Below are 8964 nucleotides of genomic sequence, written 5' to 3'. Positions count from 1 at the left end.
CCGGGGGGAGGGGCTCCCTCACCGCCCCCACTCACACTCCCAGCTTCCTCAGTGGGAGGATGAGGCAGGGCATTTCCACTCCTTTCTGGAAGGTTCAGAAGGTTAATGAGGGCAACGCACGCAATTCTATTCAGGGGGTTGAACTTCTGGGAAGAGAGGAACCTGGGTCTGGGCTGAGGGCCAAGGGCGGGGTGGGCGACAGCACCTGTGGCCCCGGAGCCCGATGGCCCACAGCCCCGGGCCACAGCTGGGCCCCCTGGGCAGCCGCCGGCCCCAGAACAGTTTCTGAGGATGTCAGAGACGTCAAGTGGAGGCCTGCCCTGCCTTGACAGGGCAGGGGCCCCCTTGTCTTTCCACAGTGGGCCTGCTCCAGCCTGGCTGCCTGGGGAGGGTGTGGCTGATGTGGCCTTAGATGTCCCCAACCAGCCTGCTTTGAGTCTAGGGTGCAGTGGGCCAGAGTGAAGGGAATGACAGGTTTGGGATCCCACCTAGACCCTAAAGGGACAGCAGGCTCGTGCTGAGGTCCTAGGAAGTTAAAAACTGCTTCCTGGGCATTTAAGGAGCATCCCCAGGCACCCCACACTCAGAGACTGGGCCTTGAGCCTACATCTCCTGGCTCGGTCCCCGAGGTGGGGGCATGTGTCCGTGGCTGTTCTCTCCCACCCCGCCTTTCTGTGAGTCCCCGGCCGCCTGCTGTCCTCCCCGGGCTTCCAGCTGAGCCACGGGGGCAGGGAAGTTTGGCCACCGTCCCTGTCCTACGAGGGGAAGGTGGCTAAGACAGAGGGACATACCCGAGCAGACAGTCCTGAAGTGCCGTGAGGGGAGACCTCAGCCTCCAGGAAGAAAGTTCTGTGTCTTCTTAGACAAAAGGACTCCCTCCTTGTTGACCAACCCAGTGGGCCCTTCTGTGTGAGAGGGGGGCCTGGGCCCACAGAAGGGTAGGGGTGAGGTCAGGACAGCCGCCCTCTTCGGCCAAAGGCTGAGAATCTCCAGTTTCTGCTCCTGGGCTGCTGGAGGGAAGTGAGGGGAGACCTGGTGGGTCCACCGGTGAGCAGGGGGGAGCAGTGTGGAATGCCGGGGAAGGGCGGTAAGAGCCGGCCTGCTCAGGACCCGGAGTTCTCACGTCCACCCGAGGGCTCGCACGTTTTCCTGAGAGGCCCGAGCCCTTCTGTCTGCCGGATGGCGTGCGCACGCAAGGCCGCTCTTGTAGCAGCCTTCTCCCTGACAGCCCCACGCCAGACGCAACACAGACGTCCACCCACCGGCAAGGGAGATGCAAGCTGTGGGGAGAACTGCACCCACAACGTGGGATACGCTCAGCAGTGAAGAGTGGACCATGGCACGTGCAGCTGCGTGGGGACACCCTGGCTGTCGTCCAGCCCAGGAGGAGAAGCCTGGCTCAGAGGGATACACAGGATAACTCGCTCTGTTGCCCCTCGCAGATCTTTGTGCTTTTTGCAGCCTGAAGGTTTGTGGCAACACTGCCCCGGGCAAGCCCATCGGCGCTATTTTCTCAACACGCTCAGGTGACAGTTGGCCTTTTTGGGCAATAAATTATTTTTAAATTAAAGTATGTACATTGTTTTCTTAGACCTAATGCTATTGCACACTTAACAGACTACAGTATAGTGTGAACATACCTTTGATATGCACGGGGAAACCGAAAAGTCTGTGCGACACGCTTTCCAATGATACTCGCTTTTCTTTCGCAGTCACCGGGACCTGAGCCCCCATGTTCCTGAGCTGTGCCTGTGTACCGCACCGTTCCAGCCACACCGAGGTCAAAAGCAGGCCAGACTAACACACGGTGTCCCTCCAGGAGAGGGGTTATCCCTGAGGGTGGCAGTGCGCCAACCAGCCGGGACACAAGGAAGCCTGATGGGGGCTGGGGACCGCCTGGATCCCGATCTAGGTGATGGTTACTCAGGCGTAGGCACGCGTGAAAATGCAACAAGCTGTTTCTGTGTGTTGTACTGGAAGAAACGTAGGCTGCGTTTACTCAGCAAGCATCTATGGGCACCCACTGGAGGCCACGGTGGCCACGCAGGGAAGAGATAGAGGTCCCCCTCCCCCGAGGAGCTGGGAGTGTGAGGAACCGCCTGCCGCCTTGGCACGCCTGGACCACCACACCACTCACACCGTGGGGCTGGCCCCCGCTCAGGCGCCAGCCAGAGAGCTGGGGTGAGGAAGAGACTCTGTGGGGAGGGCAGAGCAGCAGAGAGACCCTAGGAGGGACTGTGTGGGCCCTGCTAGAGGCAGCTAGGGCAGGGGGACCCCAGGAGCTGAGGGCTAGAGGGCCCCCAGAGGCCGGTGCCCTGAGTACCCGCAGGGCACCTGGAGCTGTGGAGCTGAAGAAGGGGTGGCGGCTGTTGGGTATGCAGGGTGCACGAGAGCTGTCTGAGAGGAGTCGGGCTGAGGACCAGCACGCGCCTCCACCTCCTTCCCCCCTACCCCGTGGCTCCAACTTTCACCCAGAGGCTCCTGGTTCCTGTCACCCCAGCCAGGGTTCTGTCTGGAGTGGGAGGCCGTGGCGCCAGAAGCCGGACAGGTTTATGTTCCGGCTGCAGCTGCACTGGCCCCAGGCCAAGTCCCCTGTCTGGCACACACACATCCTTCCCTCCTGGGAGCCAGGAGCCGCTCGGCCTGTGAACGTGCCTCCCCAGCGCCGGTGGCATCAGTGTGCTCTCTTCACAGCTGCTCCGTAGGGGGCAGCCACCATTGCCCCACTTTGCATATCAAGCAAATGAGGCCCAGAGTGACTTGCCTACAGTCATACAGCAGGTTCTGTTGTATTAGAGGAGCCACGATTTAAATTAAACTCATTGCTTTGGGCCCTGCCTGGGGTGGCCCAGTGGACTGAGCACCGGCTGGCCATGGGAACCTAAGATTGCCAGTTTGGTTCCCAGTCAAGGCCAGCCTCCAGCTGGGGGCATGCAAGAGGCAACCAATCGATGTTTCTCTCCCTCTTTCTCCCTCCCTTCCCTTCTCTCTAAAAATAAATAAAAACTTTAAAAAAAAATCCTCAGTGCTTCGGCTCAATGGCTTACACTCTTCACTGCAAGCCTCAGTTTTACTGTTGAAAATTGTATTTAATCCTCTCTGCTGGAGGGGAGCAGGTAGGGGAGTCGAGACAGGCAGGGCAGGGGGAGCCGGCGGAGGAGGCCCGTCTGGCCTGTGAGTGCCTCTCGGCTGCCCCTCCAGGCCTCGCACAATTGACCAGACCAGACTCCTTGGCACACTGCCGCCACTCAGCCGGGAGTCTTCAGGGGCTCCGTGCAGCATCTGGTCAGGCGCCAACTCCGGTGCCTGGCACCCACAGGTCCATCGCTTGGCCCCTCTGACCTTGTGTGGGGGTGCCGTCGAGGCGTGGCTGGCACTGGCAGGGCAGGCGCTGGCTGCCGCATTCTGACAGGGAGGCCGGGAGGATGGCAGGAGAAGGCCTTTCCTCTGGGCGGGGCCCGGCTCCCCCTGGAGGCCCCAGAGGGCCTGGAGCTTCCAGCTCATCAAAATCCCGGGGAAGTGTGAGGCATTGGTTCCAAAATATTAAAACCATAAAACGTTTAAAAATAGTAAATGTTTACTTAAATGTCTTCCAAATGTGACACCACGTCAGCTGCACCCACTGCTAGATTTAGTGTCAAAGCGCGTCACCGCAGGAAAACAATCTGCTGGTCACAGGGCAAGAGACCTAAGTTCCCAGGAGCGCACGACGTCCGTGGAGAAACCAAGGCCGGCAGTAAATCAGGCCAGTGACTTGTATCCAACTTGCATAACTTAGCTTCAAAAGCGAAGTTATAAAAATATTTTCAAATATTTTTACATATAAAAATCACATATAGAGTTGGGATATATTTGCGATTTCGTGGTAAAACACATAGCATAAAATTTACCATCTTCACCATTTTCGAGTGTACAGTTCAGTGGCGCCGCCCACATGCGCACTGCTGTGCAGCCAGCCTCCGGAACTTCTTCCTTCCGCAGAGCTGAAGCCCTGGACTCAGTGAATAGCAACACTCCATCCCCCTCCCTCAGGGAACCTCCCGGCCAGGCAACCACCGCTCTGTGAGTTTTGCTGCCCTCGGTGCCGCACGAACAGCAATTGGGCAGCACTTGTCTGTGGTGCCTGAGCCGTTTCACTTGGGACGGACCATGTCCTCACATTCAGGCCACGCTGCGGCGAGGACCAAGGCTTCCTCCTGTGGTAGAGCCGAGCAGTATTCCGCTGTGTGTGGGTTTCACACTTTCTTCACATATCCTGCCTCTTGGCAACTGTGGACATGAGTGTGCAAATATCTCATCAAGACCCTGTTTTCAGTTCTTTTGCATATATGCTCAGAAGTGGGATTGATAATTCTATTTTAAATATTTTGAGGAAACTGATATGGGTGTATTCTTATTTATTTCCAGTGTTGTTGAGATATAATTTATACATGACAGTGTGTTAGTTTCAGTGTACAATATAATGGTTTGGTGTGTGTGTGTACATTGGGAAATGACCCCCACGACCAGTTTAGTTAAGTCTGTGACCTCATGTAGTTAAACTTTTTTCCTTGTGATGAGAACTTTTGATATCCACTCTTTTAGCAACTTTCAAATACACAGTACAGTCTTTTGCACTCTTTCCACTCTGGTGTGCTGTGTATCACACCCCCAGGACTTCCTTACCTTGTAACTGGAAACTTGTAACTTTGGACCACCTTCGCTCATTTCACCCCCACCCCCAGCACTTTTAAATGTCAGTTGGGGTGTGAAGTGGAGCCCCAGCTGATGGGCAAGGGGTGCAGCGCACAAGCACAGGGGTTCCGGGACTGAAACTTTGTTTTTCTATCATTCATTGTAATCTTGTTTGAACCTTCACTTCTCATCTCAGGCAGTTTGGCCTCTGACCCCCCTGCCTGGGGTAGCACCCAGGGGACTCCCCCTTCTCTAAGCGTCTCTCCCTGCCCCTGGTGGAGGCGGAGGGGAGAGATGACTGGTCCTTCCCAAGCTCCTCCAGGGCTCAAAGACGTGACTCTGCAGCCCAAACACTGTTTTCTTTCAGCAGTTCGATTCTGCTGGGAAGTTCAAAGGCTCACATTGAACCTCAGGAGCTGCTTCTGTCCTGTATGATTTTCATGAGTGCTGGGCACTTTATTTTTATCCTCACCCGAGGACATTTAGAGAGGAAGGGAGACAAGCAGGGCAAGACAGAAACATGGACCAGTTGCCTCTCACAGGTGCTTGGACTGGTGATGGTCTGTACCTGGACTGGAAATTGGACCCACAACCCAGGTATGTGCCCAACCAGGGATCAAACCCACAGCCCCTCGGTGATGGGATGATGCTCCAACCATCTGGGCCGCACTGACCAGGGTGAGCCCCAGGCACTTTTGACTGGTGTGAATCAAAATATTAAATTTATATTTTATGCCTACTTTGATATAAAGATGAATGAATGCAATCCAGGATGGATGCATGGTTACATATTCATTACTATTATATCCATTTTCCCTTCTGCTTCTAAAATAAATGAAAACATATTTGTGGGCCCCTAAATATATCCTATGAGAAAGGACATTCCAGACTGTTGACCACGTGGGTGAGGCACGTGGAAGGAGACCCACACGCCGACACTTGGAAACGTCAGTCCACTGCACTGCAGCCCCACCCACCGTGTCTCTCCCGCCCCCCCCCCCACCACCACCCTTCAGCCCCGCACAGGAAAACATCCGAGCTCTTCCCTGGCGGCCAGGGTCCTTCCTTGGCTGGTTCCTGCCTGTTTTTCCAGCCTCACGTACCTTCAGCTTTCGACACCTCCTTCTTGGATGTCTCCAGAACACCCAGCCTTCCTCACATTTGCACACCTTTGCTCAGGCTCCTCCCACCTCGACCACATCACGCACAGCTGCATCCTTCCAGATCCAGCTCGAATATCACTTTGGCCGTAAAGATCCCAAGCCCCTCTCTCCTCTATAGTCCACACTTACGCTCCCTGCCACTTCCGTCCCTTCCCTTCAACTTCCAACCCCTCAAGGGCAGGAACTCTGGCTGGCTTTTCCCTGGATACCCAGTGCCCATTGCGGGGCTGGCGCACAACAGGAACTCAGTGAGTGCAAAACACGCAAGCAGATGATGCGTGAATGGATGAATGAGGAGACAGAAAAGGAGGGCGGTGGTCTGCTCAGCAAAGGGGTCCCCCAAACGGCTGTAGGGGCTAAGTCGATGGTGGAGCCAGAGCCAAGCTTCCCTCCCAGACCTGCCCTCTGAGTCACCCTCTCCCCAGGGGCTGGTTTCTGGGAACGTGCTGGAAGCTTGGCTCGCCTGCCTGGCTGGATCCTCCGTGTTGATCACGTTCTGCCCTGGGCGTCCTCGTGCTTCGAGGCTGCGCTTCCAGGCCACAGGCCGGGGATGGGCAATGCAGAGGTCAAGGACCTTGTGTGTCAGCGGGGATGGAATGGAGCAGCAGCTGGCACCCACTGCAGTCCCCAGGAAGCCTCCTCTCTTTCTTCTAAAGTGGAGTTTGACGTCGGATGCTGGGTACCTCACGGGAATACCAGGAAATGGGGGTGCCCACACCTACCTCACAGGTTCTCATGAGAGAGAACCCGTGAGAAGGCTTTGTGGGTTCCTGGAGTCCAGGTGGTGTGTAACGGGTGCTCACGAATGTCACCTGGGGTGCAACACGGACAAGTTCAGGGCCCTGAAGTGAATGCTGTCATTCTGGAGTGCCCGGCACCCAAACCCCTTTCTCTGCCTAGGTCCCCTCCACCCCCACCCCCTGCCCAGTCTTCTGAGGTCAACCCCTCCCACACAGGTGCTGACACACTGCCCCAGCCTGCAGCTGATGAGGGGCTGCAGAAACCCAGCGGTCGCAGAGGCAGCTCCTGGTGTCCAGCGTCGGTGTGACATGAGGGGTCTGAGGCCAGGCTGGCGCCAAGCCACAAATGGCATGTGATCTGGGGCATCGTTCCTGGCCAGGGGTGGCCTTTGGGCCTGGTTCTTCAGCCAGCTCAGAGAATCTGAGACACAATCCACAGGCTTCTGATGAACCCCTTTCTGTTTAAATTAGTTGGAGCTGGTTGCTGTTGTTCAGGACCAGAGACCAGGGAAGTGTGGCCCGGCAATGCTAAGGGGATGTGGTGGCATCATTAAAGGGTTGGTGCCCAGAAGAAGAAAGGGTTTTATCTGCTCACGTGTGCCCAGCACAGTGGAACATGGTGCAGAGGCCCAGCCTTATTCTGGAAGCTACTACATTCCTGAAGGGAACGTGAGAAAGTGGAGCCTCTCTAGGGGACAATGACCCGGTCAGTGTGGGGTCTAGAACTCATGGCAGGGCAGGGCAAAGGGACATGGAGCTTGGAGCTGAGTGGGCTGAAGGCTCTGGGAAGAACAGCCACAGTTTAGCAGCCACCCCGGCAGCTCAGTGGGGTGGGGGTGCAGGTTTTGCTCATAGCTGGAACAGCTTGAAGATAAACGAAGTTGACTTCAGAGGAGGTAATCTGCCCAGCACTGGAGGCGGGCAAGGACTGTGTCCTAAGTGGACAAAGAAGCCCAGGCTGGGCCATCCCTGGTTTGGCCAACCAACCACCAACCAGGCCTCATGAGCAGGGGTCACAGGGGCCGTGCTGGTTTGGGTCAAAAACTGCTGAGCACTCAGCACAGTGCAGTCAGGTACACTCGTAAATCACCCATCATGAAATGGGCAAACGTATTGAAAGAGTCTTCAAAAAAATTCACTGAAGCTGAATGCAGCCTCTCACTACAACACCAGCTGGCACACTGATACAGATGGGTTCCTAGAACACCCACCTAGTGGGGGAAGACTGTCCTGCAAGGGGCCGGCCCTGCAGAGGGTGATTCCAGTTTTTTGGCCACCCCCACCCTCTGCCCCAGGTATGCTTACTGAGTCAGGGTGGACAGTCTGCTTCCAGGAGGGCCAGGAACGAGGAACAGTGGATGCCTCAGGGGAGGGAATTTGTGTGGCTGGGAGAGAAGAGAGACTCAACTTTTCATTTTTCATTGTAAACCTTCAGCACCTTTTGAATCTGGTAAACTGTGCATGCAGTGTATACATAACAAAATAGGAAAAGAAAACAGAATGTAACAGAAAACAGAACTTGTGCTGGCCCCCACCGCCATGCCTGCTGAGTGTCTTGGACAGGCATCAGCGCTCCCCCTTTGCAGGTGATGGAACGGAAGCAGCTCCTTGAAGTTCGGAAAGCTTCCCAGCGTCACTCAGCAAAGCAGAGGTGGACCTCAGTCTGAGACCCAAGTCTGCAGTCATGCTCTGGGCAATGTCCTCCTGGGAAGCCAGCCACCCAGCTTCAGTTACCCCCGTGCCAGGCCTAGGTCTGTGACCTCTCTGTGTGGGAGGGAACCACAAAGGGGTACAATTCTAGAGACTCAGCTCTGGGCACAGTCTGGGAGAAGAGTCGTGCCCCAGTTGGAAAGGCTGCAGTCCTGGAGTCCTGGGGAGGCAGGGGCTGGGGCCCACTGTGTGATCTCCAGCAAGTAATTTTCCCTCTAAACCTGAATGCCCCCTCCAGGTTCTCCCTGCGGGGGATGTAGGAGGTGTAAATGAGTGATAACTGAGAAAGCCCCCACCTCCCAGGGAGGCTCTCAAAAATAATCTAGGTCTTTTAGGCTCAAATGCTTGGTCCTCAAACCTCTGGGCTGCCTTTGCTCTCGTAGCCTTCTTCTGGGTCCAGGCGTCCCTAACGCACACACTCATACCGTTTGTAAAATTCGTCTGATTGTTCATTCAGTGGACACCTAGGCAGGGCCTCCCACGCGCCAGCCTAGGGCAGCCAGGGCAGTCTTCCTTGCACGCCACAGCCCAACGTGTCCCCGTATATGCCCACGTCTCCGGACACACACACAAGCCCACAGCCCCCGCGCGCCTGGGTACTGGCACTCAGACCACGCCCGCCGCCCACTCGTACCCGTGGCTCAGGCCGCTCAACGGAGATCATCCCCACTAGCCTG

Source organism: Phyllostomus discolor, chromosome 3, assembly GCF_004126475.2.
Source record: "Phyllostomus discolor isolate MPI-MPIP mPhyDis1 chromosome 3, mPhyDis1.pri.v3, whole genome shotgun sequence".
NCBI lineage: Eukaryota > Metazoa > Chordata > Mammalia > Chiroptera > Phyllostomidae > Phyllostomus > Phyllostomus discolor.
The sequence above is the reverse complement of the archived record's forward strand: the minus strand, read 5'-3'. Positions refer to the sequence as shown.